Source organism: Urtica dioica, chromosome 3, assembly GCF_054948205.1.
Source record: "Urtica dioica subsp. dioica isolate 48M chromosome 3, U.dioica_male_clone48M_v1_H2, whole genome shotgun sequence".
Taxonomy (NCBI): Eukaryota; Viridiplantae; Streptophyta; class Magnoliopsida; order Rosales; family Urticaceae; genus Urtica; species Urtica dioica.
Genome location: NC_142758.1, coordinates 27,422,712 through 27,444,971, shown reverse-complemented (window position 1 = coordinate 27,444,971; position 22,260 = coordinate 27,422,712).

Genomic DNA, 22,260 nt, shown 5'->3' with positions numbered 1-22,260 from the left:
AGGAGAAGATGATAAGGAATAGCGGGACATAACGTTTCGTGTCGGCTTTCCTGGATTTGCAACCGCGACGCATCTCGTTAGCCCAGCGCATCATCATGGTATTGAGTTTGCCGTCCGAATTTGCAATTTCGAAGCAAACTCAAATGGATAATGTTGTCGGCACATCTCGAGCCGACGAGATTTAAAAACAGTTGCCACAAGGCACCCTCCATGGCTCGGCCGGAGTAACCAATCATCCCGACAAAAAGACTGGGTAGAGACTCTAGACCATTGCCCAAGGACGGCTCAGCCACGCAGCGCTTCCTGATCCTTCGCCAAGTGACCGTTCGGCCGTCCAGCAGGCGACTTGGCCGTCTAGTAGGTCACTCGGCCATCCAAAAGGCCACTCATCCAACCTGTAGGCATCTCGGCCGTCCAACAGGCCGCTCGGCCATCCAGCAGGCAGCTTGACTGTCCAGAAGGCCACATGGCCATCCAGCGGGCCGCTCGGCCGTCCAGCAGGTAGCTCGGCCGTCCAGAAGGCCACTCGACCTTGCACTTCTACAGACAGAAAAAGAACAAACCATTTAACCTCCTATGTCTCGAAGTCACTATGTATGAATTGCATCATGCTTACGTCAATCCTGAAATGAGACATGTCATTTCATAGCTTACATATTCTCATTTGAGAAAGTCGGAGTTCTAGATTCACTATGTGATATAGACGAGACCTATTGGTGAAGTACTAAGTTATGAAGATGTAATGAGTAACTTTGTGAAGATCTCATAGATATGGAATTCATGTACAAGATTGCTGAAATGTAATGTATATCACCTCATGCTTTGTTCCTTTGAATGTGAATAAATGAACTGGCCAGTGTCCAAACTGAGTCATGACTCTTTTGGATGAATCAATGTGACTTGTTAGCTCGTGATCAATACATTGTTTCTAACTTATTCACAAGCGATAAAGGCGTTGAGGAAATAACAACTAGAACGGTAAAATGATAAGTTTGTAAATCCCATCTAGTTGATGATGTTCATGAAGGGTAAACAGAGATAATATTCAATGGATCCACTTATTACAATTAAGTAGAAGTCTTGAGTAGAAAATATATTCATTTGAATCGAGAGATTTCAGTGTCAACTCTTTAGTGGAGTCAGTTGACATTAAGCTAGAACTTGGAAAAGGTTTGTGAACTTTTGAGTCCAAGTATGCTTGCTCAAGTCTTGTTCATTTGGATCCATAAGGTCACTACCACAAGTCTTTATAGTAGGATTAGTTAAATATGAAAGCTAAGTCAAAATAAGTTCAAATGTTGAACTAGACAAGTTTTACAAAAATTGGCTAAAGGGTTATTTTGTCTTTTTGACATGGGATGGTATGAATGTCTATAAATAAGTTTTTGGAGATTGTCATATGATGACAATGAAATCATGTCACACGGCCAAATTGAGTGTTTGGGCCTTGAGGATTGAACTTCACTTCATGGAATTTTATTTGAAAATTCTTAATAGGCTTTTCTTATGTTGTCATGAACCAATAAACAAACATCTAGAAGCTTGTTCTAGAGCCCCAAGACCGTGGCCATCATAGAAGAGAAGGGGAATTTATTTTGTGCATTTATGTATGAAGATACTTGCCAAAAGAAAAAGAGGAAACAAATTTGCTTCTAGAATTAATGGGATTTTCGGCCAAGAGAGAGCAAGCAAAAGAGGAAACAAATCCATGAGGCAATAAGGGCATGTTAGACATGCAAAGGAAGGGAAAAGAGGAAATTAGGATTTGCTCATGAATATGTGATATTCAATGGAAAAGAGGAAACTACCTTTTCAAGGCAAACCTCCTCCTATAAATACCTCACCTCATCCACAATTCACAACACACAATTTTAGAGATTGAGATCTTCTCTCTCTATGTTGGCCGCCCACCCTCTCTCTCTAGAATCTCTTATTGTCCTTTTTGTTTTGGCACCTAGGTCCTCATTAGACCTAGCATTTTGTTTTAGCTCTTTGGCTCAAAGACTTGTTCTTGACTGATTGTGTTTAAAAGTGCCCACACACTAAATCCTAACCATACTCAAAGACTCTAGTGGTAGAAAGTTTTATGGTTACACACAGGTTCAAAGAAGACTAGTGGGAGAGGCGAGCTGCATGGGGTGACGAGCGTTTCAACCTTTCCTAAGGCTTCTCAACATTCAAGCTTCATTCAAGGTTGGTACCGAGTAAAAACTAAATGTAGTTTTAAAATTTTAAATTATACGCTCATGCACTTTGTCTAGGTTGTAAAAACGTTTTACGAGTTTTAAAGAAATTTATTATATTCCGCCGCTAGCTAGAAGTGATAAATGTTTTCTTACTCGTAGATCTATTCCAACAGAATCGGCTTCCGATGCTGCTATTGTTGCAAGTGTTGTTGCAAGATCATCTTGAAAAGTTTGTGGAGCATCCTATTGAACATCTTCTGGAACATCTTCTGGTACATCTACTAGAATTGCTGATGAAGACTCTGTTGTCAATGGTGCCCACAAGAAGAGTTGTAGTCTTTACTTTTGTACATTTGATATAATAAAGTCTCACGAAGACTCTTGCTTGTAATTGCTTATTCATTAATAAAAAGTTGAAACGTTCATTCATTATTCCTTTGTGAAGCTTTATGATAAAACCTTAGTCTTTAGTCCATAAACAAACCTAACAACATACGAAGAGACAAATGCAGATTTGCATGAACAAACTCTTCGTAGTTTGCTTAAAACGATACATTCATGTATGAAGATACTTGCCAAAAGAAAGAGAGGAAAAAAATTTCCTCTAGAAGGAAATTCGTATCGGCGGCAATCAGGGTCAAGGAGAAGCAGGATAAAAGAGGAAACAAATACCTTGGACGTCCACATGGAGAGAAAGAGAGGCAATATTTGCTCATGAATATTTGATATTCTATAGAAGAGGAAACTACCTTCATGAAGGTAATCCCTCCCCTATAAATAGAGGCCACATTCTCATTGTTTTCTCATTCCACATAAGTTAGAGATTGAGAGCTTCTCACTCTAGACATTGTGGGCGCCCGAACCTCTCTCTCTCTCTCTAGTTCTTTTCGTTTTTGTTTTGGCACCTAAGTCCACATTTGACCTAGTGATTTAGCTCTTCGATTCTTAGACTTATTCTTGAGTCGTCGTGAATAAAAGTGCCCACACACTAATTCCTTTCTTTCTCTAGTGATTCTAGTGATAGAAACTTTCGTGGTTGCTCGAGTTCCCGAGGAAAGAAGAGAGACGTGCTATGAGCGGAGACGAACGTTTCAACCTTCCAAAGGCTCCTCAACGTTCAAGCTTCTCAAAGGTTAGCAAACATGTATTTCTCGTTTATAATTTTAATTTATATGTACTTGCTCTTTGTCTAGGTTAGTAAAATCGTTTTACTTCTTTTAAAGAAAATTTTTAAATACCGCCACTTGCTCGAAGCGTTAAATCTTTTCTTAACCCTAGATCAATTCCAATAAATGGTATCAGAGCTATGGTAAAAAATATGCATGTACATGTAATTAAAATTATGAGCTTGAAAATCGTTTTCGAAACTTTACTAATTTTCTGAGAAGTTAGAATTGTTTTTTTAGATTTTTTTTAATTTATTGCTCTTGCCTATAAATTAAAAATCTTGTTCATTTTCTATGAGTTTGGGATGTTATTAAAACACATTAGAATCAGTTCTAAAAGTTTTTAATTTTTTATATTGAAAAACGGGTTTTTAACTTTGAGAAAATTTCGTGTAAATTTTGTGACTAGTTTTCTTGTCTTGCTAGTTTCTTTAATTTACGTGAATCGTTTTATGCTTGTTGTTATTTTTTTATACCATGTTATTACCATGTTAATAAAACACAAATAAAAGTTTTAACAACTTCCAAAAACGTTATGTTACACTCGATTATTTTTTTTTCACACTCAAAGACAGACCTTTAATTATTTCAAGTTTTCTACGAGCTCGAGAAAACCTGCAGTAAACGTTGCATAACTCTTAACTCAGAATTCTAAATTTAATTATTCTTAAATCAAATTGAAGGTCTGTTTCTCCTCTTTCCAATGCAATTGGTTTCGGGTCAAAATGACATTGGAGCCGCGAATTATGGCGATTTTACTCCGAGGTGCGCGGCTGTTCCGAAAGTCTAGTTTTTTAGAAATCCGGATTTTCAGCCCCACTACCATGAGTTATAGAAATCTACTGAGAAAATTTTCTTGAGTAAAAATGTTTTTTTGTAAGATTATAAACATAATGTGAAAGTTTAAAATTTTTTGATTTTTGAAAGTTTAATTGAAATTGAATTTTTACAAAACTAGTTTGAATTTTGAAAAACCGTTTTAGTTTTCAAACTTGAAAATATTTTGTCATCCAAATCAAATAAGTTTTAAAAATGTTTTCAAAACTATATCTATATCACATATGTTCAATATCTATATGCTCTTGAAAAATTTGAGTGGGAGGTCTCTTCGTAGACAAGCCGAAAAATAAAGATTTGTAATCTCAAACTTTCAAGTGTTCGAGTGAGTTGAAGTTCACACTTCCCTCATGCACTTTCCCGAATAGAAAAAAGGAAAAGATCTGAGTATGTACCTTGTGCCTTTATGCACTAACACTGCTCTGAACATGAACCTCTATGATTCTTTTCTAGTTGTCCACTCTATCGTTCCATAACTAGGAAATCTGTTTCCGAACTTATAAGAGTCGTTGCACCATCTCCAATAACTAAGTGGGAGGGTTATACTTGTTGTTTGTGACCCACGATCCCCAACACTAATGAAAAGAGTACTCAAAGGTGCTTTGCTCTGATCATTGCTCAATGAGCTACGTCCGAGAGTGAGACGATGAAGACAAGGCCTCCTCATAGGGGATTGTTTTTTCAAAGTTGACCTTTTGGACTAAGTGGTTGGTTGCACACTTAGGCTCAATCCCTAGTAATCCTCCCTTGAGGCTCTGCGAAAGGATGTGAGTGATCAAACCAATATAAAAGGTGGCTAGTCAAAATTTGTGTTGTCGCTCATTTTCGGATACCTATTTAGGAGCCAAAAGCAGATAGATCCAAGGCCGGACCAAGTGATCTCGCTTTGGCTCGAGCGTGTCGAACTTGGTATCCCAAGTCGTCCCTCAGCTATCGATGATGACTACCTCGTCTCAACACCTGAAAAGAAGGAAAGAATGTGTGAACGACAAACGGGAAACAGAGGCGACCAAAGGGGTGTTTTAGGTCTTTAGAGAGGCCAAAGATGAGCACAACGAGTGAAGTATGAGTTCGGCAGCGTTTCTGGACTAAAAAATGGATTACCTTTGGGAGAGGATGGACCTCTCTATTTATAGGCGACCAAAGGGGTGTTTTGGGCAAGCCTTGGGCCGGCCAATGGCCGAGGGAAGCCTTGGGCCGGCCAATGGCCGAGGCAAGCCTTTGGGGCGGCAAATGGCCGAGGCAAGCCTTGAGCCGGCCAATGGCCGAGGAAAGCCTTGGGCCGGCCAATGGCCGAGGCAAGCCTTCGGCCGGCCAAGGGCTGAAGCAAGCCTTGGCCAGCCAATGGCCGGGGCAAGCCTTTGGGCCGGCCAATGGCCAGGGCAAGCCTTGAGCCGGCCAATGGCCGAGGGAAGCGTTGGGCCGGCCAATGGTTGAGGCAAGCCTTGGTCCGCCCAATGGCCGAGGAAAGCCTTTGGGTCGGCCAATGGCAGAGGCAAGCCTTCGGCCGGCCAATGGCTGAGGCAAGCCTTTAGGCTGGCCAACGGCCGAGGCAAGCCTTGAGCTGGCCAATGGCCGAGGCAAGCCTTGGGCCGGCCAATGGCCCGGGCAAGCCTTGGGCCGGCCAATGGTCGGGGCAAGCTTTTGGGCCAGGCAATGGCCGGGGCAAGCCTTGAGCCGGCCAATGGCTGAGGCAAGCCTTGGTTCGGCCAATGGCTGAGGGAAGCGTTGGGCCGGCCAATGGCTGAGGCAAGCCTTGGGCCGGCCAATGGCCGAGGCAAGCCTTTAGGCCGGCCAATGGCCGAGGCAAGCCTTCGTCCGGCCAACGGCCGAGGCAAGCCTTTGGGCTGGCAAACGGCCGAGGCAAGCCTTGGACCGGTCAATGGCCGAGGTAAACCTTGGGCTGGCCACTGGCCGAGGCAAGCCTTTTGCCGGCCGGGAGTTGGCCGGACGGGACTTATTTTCTCGACTTATCAATGAAGGCTTTATCGACTCGCACGTCTTGGAGGTGCGCGGCTTATTTTCTCGACTTACCAATGAAGGCGTAATCGATTCGCACGTCTTGGGGTGTGCGGCTTATTTATTCGACTTACCAATGAAGGCGTAATCGATTTGCACGTCTTAGGGGTGCGTGGCTTATTTTCTCGACCTACCAATGAAGGTGTAATCGATTTGCACGTCTTGTCCTCGAGGGGCCTCGGTGCCATATTGCGTGACCAGGTTTTTCGTCGACGCTAGCTAGACCAGTTTTGTCCGGCGGACGCCGGCCTTTGAAACCCATATGTGACTTGCTGCCTATTAGCGCATGAGCTGGGAGGCGAGCGTGACTATACCACATGAGCGTGGCACCCTTGGGTGCGCGTGTCATGTGATAGACGGGGTTAGGCGTGGACTTGATCCCCCGGCGAGTGTCGCACCTTAGTGCAGTGGTCGCGTTTTTGGGTTGAGTCTCTTGGGTCGAGTCTTATGCCCTTGTGAGCGCAACGCCAGGGCGTGCGTGTCACGTTTGGGGACTCAATTGGCCCATTCTTTCTCTCTCAAGAGGGTCGTGGAGCGAATTTTTGTACGTCGTTAGGGGCGACTTAAGCATGTCGTTAGGGACGATTTTTCTGTTGCTTGTAGGAGAGGATGTAGATTTGTCATAGAGACTTGTGAGTCTATCGTTGATTGGTGAGTCAAGAAATCGTGGATGTTTGATCCGAGGACTCGTAAGTCGAATCTTTGACTTGGAACTCAACTTGAGGAGTTACGCGTAAAGTTGAGGAGAGGATTTGTCAATCGACGTGCGAATCGAGACTCGGCTCGAGGAGCGGACTCAACTCGAGGAGTTATGTGTAGAGTTTGCATGATGACTTATCAGTCGACTCAAGGACTTAGAACTCAACTCGAGGAGTGAACTCATCTCGAGGAGTTATGTGTAGAGTCGGCACGATGACTTATCAGTCGACTCGTGGACTCGGAACTCAATTCGAGGAGTCACCTCAACTCGAGGAGTCGTGTGTAGAATCGGCACAAGGACTTATCAGTCGACTCGTGGACTTGGGACTCAACTCGAGGAGTCGTGTGTACAGTCAGCACGAGGACTTATCAGTCGACTCGTTGACTAGGGACTCAACTCGAGGAGTGAACTCAACTCGAGGAATCGTGTGTAGAGTCGGCAGGAGGACTTATCAGTCCACTCGTGGATTCGGAACTCAACTCGAGGAGTGAACTCAACTCGAGGAGTCGTGTGTAGAGTCGCCACGAGGAATTATCACTCGACTCATGGACTCAGAACTCAACTCGAGGAGTGAACTGAACTTCAGGAGTCGTGTGTAGAGTCGGCACGAGGAATTATCAGTCGAATCGTGGAGTCGGGACTCAACTCGAGGAGTGAACTTAACTCGAGGAGTCACGTGTAGAGTCGGCATGAGGAATTATAAGTCGACTTGTGTACTCGGGACTCAACTCGAGGAGTGAACTAAACTTGAGGAGTCGTGTGTAGAGTCGACACGAGGAATTATCAATCGATTCGAAACTCAACTCGAGGAGTGAACTCAACTCGAGGAGTCGTGTATAGAGTCGGCAGGAGGAATTATCTGTCGACTCGTGGAATCGGGACTCAACTCGAGGAGTCGTGTGTAGAGTTGGCACGAGGAACTATCAGTCGACTCGTGGACTCGGAACTCAACTCGAGGAGTCATGTGTAGAGTCAGCACGACGAATTATCAGTCGACTCGTGGACTCGGAACTCAACTCGAGGAGTGACCTCAACTCGAGGAGTCATGTGTAGAGTCGGCACGAGGACTTGTCTATCGACTCGTGGACTCGGAACTCAACTCAAGGAGTGACCTCAACTCAAGGAGTCGTGTGTAGAGTCGGCACGAGGACTTATCAGTCGACTCGTGGACTCGGAACTCAATTCGAGGAGTGGCCTCAACTCGAGGAGTCATGTGTAGAGTCGGCACGAGGACTTTTCAGTCGACTTGTGGACTTGGAACTCACCTCGAGGAGTGACCTCAACTCGAGGACGTCGCGACCATTAATGTCGTCACCTCTTCGGGGGTTTTGGACGCAAATGGTTAGCTCGGAGCATCCCTTTCGAGACCCTGAGATTGAGGGTCCTCGGTTATTGCGCGATATTTGACGCATTGATGTGGTCTCTCAAGAGTGTCCCCTCGAGGGCGCATGAGTGTGTTCACCCGGCGATTGATGTCTTGCCACGGTTGCCTGAGGGTGTCCCCTTGAAGGCGCTTATGCGCGCTCACTTTTGTGAATAATGTGGTCGAGGTTAGTCTCGATGGTTTTTTTTTTGCCACATGGTTGGGGTCTTTCTCGTCGGGGTTGACGTCATCGACGATATTGTAGCCGAGGAGGTCGGCGATGAGTGCACCATTCACCCCTAGCTGCTCGAGCAATTAAGAGAATCTCCATGCCGGGTCTTCAGGGAGGGCGTCGTTGATGTTGCCGGCCGGTTCATGGATGGCAGGTTCGAGGGGTAGGCTCTCGTTATCATGAGGCCCTTGATCCCCAATCCGGCGTGCCAAGCTTTCCAAGGTGTTTCTCGAGCTAGTCGCTCGGTCGGCTGCGGAGGTGACAGACAATTGACTCAAATATCGAGAGTTTTGTCGTCGAAGGTGGAAGAGGAGTAGTAGAGGGAATGCGTTGTCAAGGTCGGGAGATCCCCCTCCTTCTAGCACCAAAATGTTGTCGCTCGTTTTCGGACAGCTATTTAGGAGCCAAAAGCGGTTAGATTCAACGCTGGACCAAGTGATCTCGCTTTGGCTCGAGCGTGTCGAACTTGGTATCCCAAATCGTCCCTTAGTTGTCTATGATGACTACCTCGTCTCAACACCTGAAAAGCAGGAAAGAATGTGTGAACTACAAAGGTGAAACAAAGGGGGTACCTCTATTTACCTCTCCGACGCTCAACATTAGTAGGATTGAGGTGGGTAAAAGAGGTTAGGTGTTTAGAGAGGCCAAAGATGAGCGAAACGAGTGAAGTATGAGTTCGGCAGCGTTTCATGACTCAAAAATGGATTACCTTTGGGAGACGACGGACCTCTGTATTTATAGGCGACCAAAGGGGTGCCGAGTGAGTTTTTGGGTCGGCCATTGGCCGAGGTAAGCCTTGGGCCGGCCAAGGGCCGAGGCAAGCCTTGGACCGGCCAATGGCCGAGGCAAGCCTTGGGCCGGCCAATGGCCGAGGCAAGCCTCTGGGTCGGCCAACGGCTGAGGCAAACTTTTAGGCCGGCCAATGGTCGGGGTAAGCCTTGGGCCGGCCAATGGCCGAGGCAAACCTTTGGGCCGGCCAATGGCCGAGGAAAGCCTTGGGCCGGCCAACGGCCGAGGCAGGCCTTTGGGCCGGCCAACGGTCGAGGCAAGCCTTGGGCTGGTCAATGGCCGAGGCAAGCCTTGGGCCGACCACTGGCCGAGGCAAGCCTTTTGCCGGTCGGGAGGCTGCCGGCCGGGAGTTCGCCCGACGGGACTTGGCCGGCCGGGAGTCGACCGGACGGGTCTTGGCTGGCCGAGAGTCGACCGGACAGGTCTTGGCTGGCCGAGAGTCGACCGGACGGGACTTGGCTGGCTGGGAGGGTTTTGCCCTTGTTTGTCTAGATAGGCCAACAACACCTCGCTTCCAGGTGGTTCTTCGAATCGTGACGTGTATCGACTTCTTTGCCCCTGTCGGTCGTTGACGGGCCGTCAACAATTGGTGTATTGACATCTTGGCTAAGCATTAATGATGTGTCATCTACTTATAAATGGATATTTTGTGCGGCCTTCTCTTGAGGGAGTCAATTGTCGTTTGGTTTATAACACCTTTGGATTTTATCAAGTTGTTGTCGCAGTTTTTCGGACAACGATTTAGGAGTCACAGACGGTCAGACCCAACGATTTAGGCTGCCTCTGACTCGGCCATGGATGGCTCTGACTCGGCCATGGACGCCTCTGACCCGGCCATGGACGCCTCTTACCCGGCCATGGACGCCTCTGACCCGGCCATGGACATGGACGGCTCTGACTCGGCCTTGGACGCCTCTGACCCGGCCATGGAGGCCATGGACGGCTCTGACTCGGCCTTAGACGGCTCTGACCCGGCCCTGGAGGCCATGGACGGCTCTGACTCGGCCTTGGACGCCTCTGGCCCGGCCCTGGAGGCCATGGACGGCTCTGACTCGGCCTTGGACGCCTCTGACCCGGCCATGGAGGCCATGGACGGCTCTGACTCGGCCTTGGACGCCTCTGACCCGGCCATGGAGGCCATGGACGTCTCTGACTCGGCCATGGACGGCTCTGAGACGGCCACGGTGACGAGGGCCGGCTCTGGGGTGGTCGTGCGCCGGGAGAGACTCGGGGAAGCCGCTATCGTGGCCGTCGTTGCCCTACCGGGCCGGGACAGACCGGTAACATTAGCCCCCCGAGTTTATTATCGAGTGTAACTCGTGTGATAAACTCGAAGCCTCTACCGTTATCGGAGTAGCCCGCCGCCAAGAGGTATGTTCCGACGCCTTTTAATATTATTATTTTCTTTTTTGTCAGTCACCCTCGTCTTGTTATTCACGCCCATGGACCCCATTTACTGCCTATCGGGGTGTGGGACCATTGAAGACGAGTTGTTTCACTTGCTTGGGGATCAACATGTGGATTTGGAAACTTTTTGGACTCAATTCTCATCTCTCCCAAGCGTTCCTAACGCGCCTCACTCATCGGGCACGAGCAACATCGTTACGTTGGCCGGGGAAGACCTTGCCTTGGTTGAAGCGTGGTTGACCGGCGAGGGAGAGGGCGCGCGTGCCGGAGACGGCCAGCGCCGGTAGGTGGGCGCCGGAGATAGTGTGTGCGCCGGAGGAGGTGTCTGGGCTCGAAGCGGCGCCGGCGGCACCGGAGACGTCGGGGAAGATCCACCTAGGTCGAGGAACAGCGCCCTGGCGCCCACTGGTGGCCTGGGTGGCGCACGCGTGCTGGAGGCAGTCGCGCCTGGAGCGGCCGACATTGGAAGAGGCACGCCGGAGGAGGACGGCTCCGGGGAGAGTGCCTCGTCCCGGGGGGGCGTGACCTGGGTCGACCCCGACCCCGAGGAAACCCTTACCCGCTCGGGCGAGGACGACTGGATGCCCACATGGCGCGTCGGCGGGGAAGACCGCCCGGGCGGAGAAACCGGCGCCAAGAGGGGCTCGCCGGCCAGCGTCGGCGTGTCTTGGGTCGGCCCCGACGCGGGGGAGGTCGTCGGGTGGCCTGGAGATTGCGTCCAAGGGGAGAGCCCCTCGGGCCCAGCCGCGCCGGTGAAGACGACTGCCGCCGGGGAGTCGCCGGCGTTGGGGGACGCCGCCCATGGAGGAGCCGGCACTAGGCAGGGGGCGGCCCGGCCTGGCGGCGCCGGCCAGGGGGCGGCAGCTTGCCCGACCCCTGGGGAAACCCTAGGCCCGAATGGGCCGGTCTTGTGTGGCGAGAACCCAGCCGGCCAGGAACTGGGTCGGGCTGCTGGGTTAGGCGCGCGGGAAGATGGCCCGCCCGGGCAGGGACCGGACTGGGCCACCGGGCCGGGCGCGCGCGAGGAAAACCCAACCGGCCGGGATCCGAGCCAGACCGCCAGGCCGGACGCGCACGGGGCGAGCGTCGAGACGCCCGGGAAGAGCCCACGGGCCGAAGGCCTATGTAGCCGGGAGCCGGGCCGGGCCGGCGGGCCAGATGCACGCGCTGGATGCAAGGGGTCGCTCGTGCCGGGCCCGCACACGGAGGAATCGCCCAGCCAGGAGACGGGCTGGGTCCTTGGGCTGCACGCGCACGCTGGGGGGAGCACGGCCGGTCGGGAGCTGAGCCGGCCCGACGGAGGCGGCCCGGCCGGACGGCAATCGGGCGCGCGCCCGGGCGACCATGCCGAGGTCGAGGGGAACTGGCCAGCTTGCGAGGGCGGCCATGAGGGGGTCCCGCCCTGCCCAAGCGACGCTCCCGACGCCGAGCGCTCGAGCGATTCGCCGAACCGTCACGCCATACCTGCAGCGACACTTTCCTCAACCGTGCGGGAGGAAACGCGGGCCTCGGCCTTCCCGATCAGAGAGTCGCCCATACGAGGCGAGCTTGACTGCTCGGGCGTCGACGTCCCGAGTTCACTCTCGATTATCAGCTTCATGAGCCTGAGAAAACGTTACAGCATCCCAGAGTCCGTGTCGATCCTGAGACTATTACCCGACGATCTTCCGACTCGCCCGCGAAAGGGGTATGCCGCGGTCCACGAGGCGAGTCTCCGCGGAGGACTAAGACTGCCCTTCCAGCTGATTATCCAGGAATTGCTTGTTCGATTAGGGGTACATGCCTCGCAGATGTCCCCGTCCTTTTATCGAGTGGTTGCGGCGTGCCACATGATGTTTTATCGAGCGAAGAAAAGGGCTATCACTGCTGACAACATTCAGGACCTTATGATGGTACGAGGGGTGCCCGGGAAGCCGGGCTTCTACCTAGCGTCACATCGAAAGCGCCTCGCCGTCCTCACCAAGGTGAACTCGAAGCACAAATACCCTTGTGTGTAGGTGTCTGAGTCAGCTTTCGGGATCGCGCCTCTCATCTTCGGCCCTGCGGTCGACTTCCTACCCGTGGGCGACATCGAAGGATCCGAGCTCGACGCAGTCATCAGAGCGGTCCCGGAATCGAGGCAGCAAGGAACGCTCTTCGAGTCCCCAGACCTAATGGCGAGGACTGGGTGGTTCGTGCCTAGCGACGACGTTCCTCCATGCCCTGGCCTCAATGCGGGGGCTACGGAGGATCCCGAATCCGAGGCGGGGGGGTCGTCAGCCCCTTCCCCAGATGTGGGGGGTACTAGCCGTGCATATGCTTTCGCGTTTTCGCGTTCCTTTTTGTTATATTCATGCTTATCGTTCGCGTTCTAACTTATCGTCGTTTCTTTCTTGTTTTCAGATACCATGACCCGACGTCACCGACCACGTACACAAGTGCCGAAGGTGGCACCTACCGTCGAAGTTACGACCGCGGCTCATCCCCAAGCTGAGGCTCGCCACCGGGGGTCACCACCGAGATCGGGGAATGAGGTGATCTCTTCTAACAAGCGACCGTCATCGTCGACTTCCTTCGGACCATCCTCCGGTCATAAGCGTGCCCACACGTCGGCGGCACCGGACTGCATGGACTCGATGCTCCTAGCGGAGGCGGCAGAACTGCGAGGCCAATGCTCCCAAGGAATTCTTGAGACCCCTTTAGCGAATTTCAAGAGTCTGCTGACAACAAGTGACCTCGACCATTTCCAAAATGGAGTTCGCAACGCCCGAAAGGTATGGCCCGTCCATTCGATCTATGCGTGACCCTCGTACTTGTTATGATAATACGTGCACCATCATCCTTTGCAGATGCTCGCATGTCAAGAACGGAGCGATCGCATCCTCTGAGACTTGCTCCGTAGGATGCAGATCATGAAGAGAGACATGGAGAGCGCGGCGGCCGACCATGCTGCCGCACTAGTGGGGGTTCGAACCGCCCAAGAGTTTCAGGCGCTCGAGGAAGAGTCGAGGGGGCCCGCCAGGAGTTGGCGGCCGAGAGATCGCAGCGCATGGCGGCACAGACGTCTCTGGAGAAGGCGGAGCAAGCCGCCGACACTTTCTTGGGGGAGACGAAGAAACTTCAGTCGGCGCTGTCGAGTCGGGATGAGGAGTTGAAGATCGTTCACGGTCGACTGTTGGTGAGCGAGATTTCTCGGGTCCAAACCGAGAGGGAGAGGGATTCTTTGCTGGCGGAGGTGCAGACCCTCACTGAGGAGAAAGAAGATGCCGTGCGATCCAAGACGGACCTGGAGGACGCTTGGGATTGGCGTTGGAGGCGGCTCGTTACGAAGCGGCTAGGTGAGTCCGAGACGCGACCGCGAGGGAGAACGCGTCTCGAGGAACAACCTTTTCCTTTTTTAATACCATGTTCCCTCCTTTAGATGACGAACAAGAGGTGAACGACCCGCGCCCCCATGACGCTGCGGAGGCCGCCTAATCGACGAACCGTCCACTCGGCGGAGAGGCTACCGACGGGTCGGGCGCTCCTCGCCCTGAGGATGACGAAGAGCAGATAGACTTCGGCTCAGAATAGTCGAATTTACTTTGGTTTTTTGAGCACCTGTTTAGCGCTTGCTTTACGCTTTCTTTTGGATTTTTGTTATGTTTGACATGTGCCGTACTCTCGTACTTTCCTTGTTGGGTTGTTCGTACAACATTGTTTGCTTTAGTTAAAGCTTTTTTGTTTGTTGCGCGTCTTATTTTCTTGACTTGCCATGCTTAGCGCAATCGATTCGCGTAGTTTGATTAATGCGTGTCTTACGAACTCGGCTTACTATATCTAGCCTAACCGGTTTGCACGGCTTACTGCCGCACTTAGCGGCGAGGTTTCCCACGGACGCTGGCTAGACCAGTTTCGCCCGACGGGTGCGACTCTCGGCCATCCATTCGTGACTCACTGCCTATCGGCGTGTGCGAGCTGGGCGGCCGTCGCGCTCATCTTTTGGCGAGTACGCTACCTATCGGCATGCATATTGGGACGAGCTTGTTGTGGACACAGTTCCCAGTGAGCGTGGTACTTGTCGGTACGCGTGTCACATTTTGGGTTTTGACTGCCGGGATCGACGGTCCGGTGCGCGGACGCGATCCACCGTCGCCCCGCTGCCTATCGGTGTACGGGGCACGGAATCGTGCGAGAGCATCGCCCGAGGGTCGGAGGTCCGCTGCGCGGATCCGATTTGTTGGCGTTTTGCTACCTTTTGGCGCGTAAAACGTGTTATTCCGCGAGTGTGTCGGGTGAAAAAAAACGAGTTTGTTACCCTCAACTTATCCCCGTTAGCCCCCCCAGTTTCTTGGGTGCTCGTAGAGGAGACGAGAAATTGTAATACAATAAAGTAAAAGTGTCGAAGCGAAATGTAATTCAATTATAATGTTGAAATAGTTAAAAATTACATTCCCAAGCCGTTCGCCGTACTTGAAATATGAAATTGTCTTTGCAAAAATAAAAAATGAAATGAAAATAATTGCAGGTCGGGGATGCGGCGCCTCTATTGGTAGTATTGCCGCAGGTGCTCCGCGTTCCACGGGTGCGTGAACACGAGTCCTTCCAGGTTTTATTACCTGGACCAGGGGAGGGACCCCGGTATTTATAGGCGACCAAGGGACGTTTTGAGGGTCCCTTGGCCGAGGGCTGCCTCTGACTCGGCCATGGAGGCCATGGACGGCTCTGACTTGGCCATGGATGGCTCTGACTCGGCCATGGACGCCTCTGACCCGGCCATGGATGCCTCTGACCCGGCCATGGAGGCCATGGACGGCTCTGACTCGGCCTTGGACGCCTCTGACCCGGCCATGGAGGCCATGGACGGCTCTGACTCGACCTTGGATGCCTCTGACCCAGCCTTGGAGGCCATGGACGTCTCTAACTCGGCCTTGGACGCCTCTGGCCCGGCCCTGGAGGCCATGGACGGCTCTGACTCGGCCTTGGACGCCTCTGACCCGGCCATGGAGGCCATGGATGGCTCTGACTCGGCCTTGGACGCCTTTGACCCGGCCATGGAGGCCATGGACGTCTCTGACTCGGCCATGGACGGCTCTGAGACGGCCACGGTGACGAGGGCCAGCTCTGGGGTGGTCGTGCGCCGGGAGAGACTCGGGGAAGCCTCTATCGTGGCCGTCGTTGCCCTACCGGGCCGGGATTGACCGGTAACACAAGTCTTAAACAAACTTAAACCCTAAACCAAAGACTTAATCATAAATTGTGACCTTGGTTTTATCAGAGATAAGATCAGCTATCTTCTTCTCAAGATATATCTTCTAAATTTTCAAATAAGCAACATTCTTGCTCAGGTTTTTGTTATTTTCGACTACAATGACTTACTTTTCATTCAACAATGAATAGTTCTTGATGATTTCCTCTTTTATGACATTAGATTCTTCATCAATAGTTAGAGGTTTTGTCATCCTGTATGCTACTATCCGACTCCTCATTACCCAAGATAACCACAATAGATTTGTTATATTTTCGTGTATTGGCGCACTCAGCCTGGATATGGCCAAATCCCTCGCACTCCCTACACTGGATTCCTTAGGCTTTTGTCCTCCAGTATCTTGGTTGTTGTCGCCGAATATATTCTTGTTTTGAAAGTTTTTGGTTCTTCGGTTCTGTTCGTTTGAAGATCAGTTTTGACTTTGATCTCTATTCCTTTGATTGAACCTCCTTATGAATTTACCAAAGTTCTTAGAAATTAGGGCAAGGTGCTCTGCAAAGTCTTGATCGTCTTCAGACTTTGTGAAGGTTTCAACTTTTAGTGCTACACTTTTGCACTTCTTCTACGGCTCTCTTTCTTTTAGATTCATATCATAGGTTTTGAGAGACCCCAGGAGCTCGTTGAGCTTCATCACCTTTGGAGTGTGAGTTTCTTCAACTGCAACAACTTTCATAGTAACTATCTTTTCAAGTGTACTCATAATTTTGCATACAAGCTTAGTGTTATCAATAGGCTTGTTGTCGCACGAAAATGAACAACTATTGAAAACCTCGGGCGGTTCGATCCAAGGCCGGACCAAGTGATCGCACCCGGGCCAAGAGTGTGAACTCGATAGTCTCGAGCTAGGTTTTCTCCGATCAACCCGCCTCTCGGGAGAGGTAGGGGGTGAGGAGGAGGAGTGACCGTGCCTTGGGTGTCGGCTGCCTACGTACCCGTGTGTGGGATCAGGTCAGAACGTAGTTCAAGCGTGTGAGACGCAGTATGAGGCGCGGAGCCTTGGTGGAGACGCGTGCTCGACGAAGGAGACGAGGCGCGGAGGAGTCCTCGGCGACGTCTCAGAACTTTGGAGATCGCGTATGCGAGAGAGAATGTGTGTTTTCTCTCTTTTGGAGACGTGGAAGACTCTAAGTCAAGAGTTCCTTGTTGTGGCGGAGATTCCGGACGCGTCGGCGATTCCTAGTTGGAAATGCCGGACGCGTAGGCGATTTCTTGTCAGAAATGGTGGACGCCTCTAGGGTGCTAGACGCGTAGGCGATTTTCAGTCGAAAACCGTTAGAGCACTCGTGTGCTCAAGATTAATCGTTCGATCAAGAGAGGCGGCGCTCGGGAGTCCCCGGAAAGCGCTTCAGAATCTCTGAGAACGAGAAATCGAGGAGAATCTGCTTCAGGCCAAGGATGGCATCCAGAGAAGCAGAGAGAAGTCTCAAGTTCCTTGAGAATGAATGGGATGGCTTTCCCCTCAATGAGAGGGGTATTTATAGGTGTTTGAGGGCCTTAGAAGGTCCCTTTTTTGTCCTTGTGGGACTAGGGGCGCGCGCGCCGTCAATTGGAGGCGCACGGCGCGCGGCGCAGGTCACCGGGCGCGGCGCGGGATGCGCGGCGCAGGACGCGCGACGCAGGATGCGCGGCGCATGGATCGGGTGGCGCGCTGTCTGCCTGGCGCGGCGCGCGCCCGGCGCGCTGCTTGCTGTGCTGATAGGCCGGCGCGAGGTGCTGCGCGCGCGGTTTCCCCGAGTGGTGTGCGGTGCATGGGCCGTCTTATCGGACTCTTGTGTGGTCCTTAGGGGTCTTAGATACCATGCTTGCCACGCGAAATATAAAGGTCTCTACTCGACGAGAGTGGCTCGACTCGAGGAGCGAAGCTCGACTCGAGAAAACTGACTCAAGGCTCGACTCGAGGAGCGAAGCTCGACTCGAGGAGACTGACTCAAGGCTCAACTCGAGGAGCAAAGCTTGACTCGAGGAGACTGAATGAAGTCTCAACTCGAGGAGCGAGGCTCAACTCGGGGAGCCGACTCAAGTCTCAACTCGAGGGGCTAGGCTCGACTCAAGGAGTCAAGAGTTTGGGCGAGGGCTTGTAGACTTGCCGCTCTTCAGGACCCCCGGCCTGACCATCGGCCCTTTGAGCGACGTGCCTTCTTGGCGTCTCGGGTTTTCCGAAAACGACCGACAACATTAGCCCCCCAAGTTCATTGCTCGGGAGGCCCAGGGCGGTGAACTTTTAGTTGTTTCCGCCGGGTGTTTGAGGAAAATAGACTTCCCAGAGCTTCACTGTCACGAAGCTTTTGTGGCTATAAAGAATATTCTAACAATTGCTAGTGCTCTCTCTCGCTTTTCCGTCTCTGTCGACACGAGTGTGTGATCGACACGTGGAGGAGGATCTAAGCGGATAGGAGACGTAGCTCGACGTGGGCGAGGCAGACGCGTTTGCGTCTGTCGGTCTAGCCCCGGAGCAAAGGGGACATGCGTGAGCAAGCGGGGCACGCATTTGTGTAGAGGCGGCCCGTCGTGTCGCGGCTTGTTGATCTTTTGGTGAAGTCACGCCTAAGTCTTTCTTCGATGGGACTTGACGGTGACTAGCAGGGCGAAGATTGTCTAATCGTGACCTATTGGGGGAAGATCATGGAGTCCATCTCGGCCAGCTTGGAAGGCGACTGCACTTTTGTGTTCCGCAATGGCGTGCTCATTCCGAGGTCTCGGAGATGGAGGTTGATGATGCGGGCTGATGCTTCGAGAAGACGGAGTGGCACGTGGTGGGAGGCTCTGCCGCACCAGAGGGCTTCGACTACTCGGGGATCAACGCTAAAAGTTTGACCACGCATCAAGCATAAGTCGGTCTCACGGGGCATCCGCCATTCCCACCCTGGTGACGCTTCCCTGTCTACATTCGGAAGATCGGCCCTTATTCCCCAAGCGCGAGCGCGGGTCTCTACTTTGGCTGACATGTTCTTCAGGTCGCTCCAGGTGTTTGTTCGAGGAGCGGGACTCGACTCGAGGAGAACGACTCAAGGCTCTACTCGAGGAGCACAACTCAAGGCTCGACTCGAGGAGAACAACTCGAGGCTGGACTCGAGGAGGACAACTCGAGGCTCGACTCGAGGAGGACGACTCGAGGCTCGACTCGAGGAGGATGACTCGAGGCTCGACTCGAGGAGGACGACTCGAGGCTCGACTCGAGGAGAACGACTAGAGGCTCGACCCAAGGAGAACGACTCAAGGCTCGACTCGAGGAGCGACTCGAGGCTCGACTCGAGGAGCGACTCGAGGCTCGACTCGAGGAGGACGACTCGATGCTCGACTCGAAGAGAACGACTCGAGGCTCGACCCGAGGAGAACGACTCAAGGATCGACTCGAGCAGCGACTCGAGGCTCGGCTCGAGGAGCATGATTCAAGGCTCGACTCGAGGAGAACAACTCGAGGCTCGACTCGGGGAGGACGACTCGAGGCTCGACTCGAGGAGGATGACTCGGCTCGAGGAGCAAGGCTCGACTCGAGGAGAGTGACTCGACTCGAGGAGGGAGGCTCAACTCGAGGAGAATGTCTCAACTCGAGGAGCGAAGCACGACTCGAGGAGAATGACTCGACTCGAGGAGCAAGGCTCGACTCGAGGAGAGTGACTTGTCTCGAGGAGCGAAGATCGACTCGAGGAACGAAGCTCGACTCGAGGAGAATGACTCGACTCGAGGAGCGAAGCTCGACTCGAGGCGAATGGTTCGATTTTAGGAGCAAGGATCGACTCGAGGAGAATGACTCAACTCGAGGAGCGAGGCTCGGTTCGAGGAGAATGGCTCGACTCGAGGAGCGTGACTCGAATTGAGGAGCAAGGCTCGACTCGAGGAGAATGACTCAATGCGAGGAGCGAGTCTCGACTTAAGGGGAATGACTTGACTCGAGGAGCGAAGCTCGACTCGAGGAGAGTGACTTGTCTCGAGGAGCGAAGCTCGACTCGAGGAGAATGACTCGACTCGAGGAGCGAAGTTCGACTCGAAGAGAATGGTTCGATTTGAGGAGCAAGGATCGACTCGAGGAGAATGACTCAACTCGAGAAGCGAGGCTCGGTTCGAGGAGAATGGCTCGACTCGAGGAGCGAAGTCTCAGCTAGTTCAGGCCGAGCGAGGTTCTTGCTCAGAGGCGGGGTTCGCGAGTCTTTGCGAGCAGCTTCAATTAACTCGGATGGAATGAGGAGTCTCCCAAGGTGAGTGTGATCGTGTTTAGTTGGCGGTGGCGAAGATGGCATGAACTGCGCCTCGTACGGCGGTTCAGGTGCGTTGCGATTTAGTCATCATATGCAACGCCTCGTGGCGACTCAGAGCGCGTTGTGAGAGACGGTTCTATGCGTCATTTAGGTGTCTTAGGCACGCCGCAAGGGATGGCCAAGATACACCATGCAGGCTTCTTAGGTGTGCCGTATAGGCGTTTTAGATGTGCCATGTAGGCATCTTGGTTGTGCCATGTAGGCGTCTTACGTTGCGCCATGCAGGCGTCTTAGGTTGCGCCATGTAGGCATCTTAGGTTGCGCCATGTAGGCGTCTTACGTTGCGCCATGTAGGCATCTTAGGTTGCGCCATGTAGGCGTCTTAGTTGCGCCATGTAGGCGTCTTAGGTTGCGCCATGTAGGCGTCTTACGTTGCGCCATGTAGGCATCTTAGGTTGCGCCATATAGGCGTCTTAGGTTGCGCCATGTAGGCGTCTTACGTTGCGCCATGTAGGCGTCTTAGGTCCGCCATGTAGGCGTCTTGTGTGCGCCATGTAGGCGGCTTTGGTGCGTCGCGAGGGATGGCTTTGGTGCGCCATGTAGGCGTCTTAAGTGCGCCATGTAGGCATCTTGGGTGCGCCATGTAGGCGGCTTTGGTGCGTCGCGAGGGACGGCTTTGGTGCGCCATGTAGGCGTCTTAAGTACGCCATGTAGGCGTCTTAGGCACGTTGCGAGGGACGACTTTAGCCTGCATCTCTGGGACGTCTTATGGCACGCCGCGGAGGCGTCTTAGCCTGCATCTCAGGGATGGCTTATGGCGCGCCGCGGAAAAGTCTTAGCCTGCATCTCTGGGATGGCTTATGGCGCGCCGCGGAGGCGTCTTAGCCTACATCTCTGGGATGGCTTATGGCGCGCCGCGGAGGCGTCTTAGCCTGCATCTCTGGGATGGCTTATGGCGCGCCGCGGAGGCGTCTTGAGCCTGCATCTCTGGGATGTCTTATGGCGCGCCGCGGAGACGTCTTCGGCCTGTATCTCAGGGATGTCTTATGGCGCACCGCGGAGGCGTCTTGGCCTGCATCTTAGGGATGGCTTATGACGCGCCGCGGAGGCGTCTTAGCCTGCATCTCGTGGATGTCTTACGGCGCGCCGCGAAGGTGTCTTAGTTGAACGCTTGTCCCCGTTTGTGTTCGGGTATTTTGTTTTGGTGGAGCGTTCTTTCTATTTGTGGAGAGTACTTTTTTTAGGGTTTTGAGTGTACTTGTCGTTGCCTATGTCACCAGCCCCCCTAGTTTTTGGGTTTACGATCGTATTTTGATGACTGAAAATCTCTGATAAAGTGGATTTTGAAAGAAAAACCTCGAACTTTATTAATATTGCAAAAATTTGAAATCCTAAAACATTGGCTCGTAGGCCTTATTGAATGTTGGAAAGCAAAGAAATAAAATGGGGGGAGTGCTGGCTAGTGGTAGTAGTCTCTCAAGTTTTCCGCATTCCACAGGCGACGGATCGGTGTCTCGTCCGTGAAGTATGTCCCGTCATGTATGACTTGGCAGACTTTGAAGGGTCTCCCCCTGTTTGGGATGAGGACGCCAGCACCTTGCACTTGGGTGTCATGCAGAGGTCTTCGTGGATTTTGCGGAGGACCTTGGTCGACTCGACGCTATCTCTGAATTGGGAGATCGTGTTAACCGTCTTTCTAGCGGTCTTTCCATCGATTCCTTGGATGTAGCATACTCTGGCTTGGGATTGGTCTCCAGCCATGATGCCGATTCCATCCTCAGTTGGGAACTTCACCAGTAGATGGTATGTTGAAGTAATAGCCCTTAGTCGGTTCAGCGTGGGTCGCCCGATGATTACATTGTAGGGCGACTCACTACTACATAAAGCACATTAGAAGACATGAGATTTAAGACGTTCTCTAAAATGCACGACTTTAATAATCTAAATTTTCGTTTGGCTTTACAAGTCATTTAAAAAACGTCTCAAACAAACCTTTTAAGTCATTAAAATAACGTCTTTAAAGGGTGTATAAAAAATATTTTGAGTCAATTAAAAAATGACTTGAAATACATACATATTTTTAAGACGTTTAAAAAATGACTTAATAATGTATTTGAAGTTATTTATTAGACGACTTA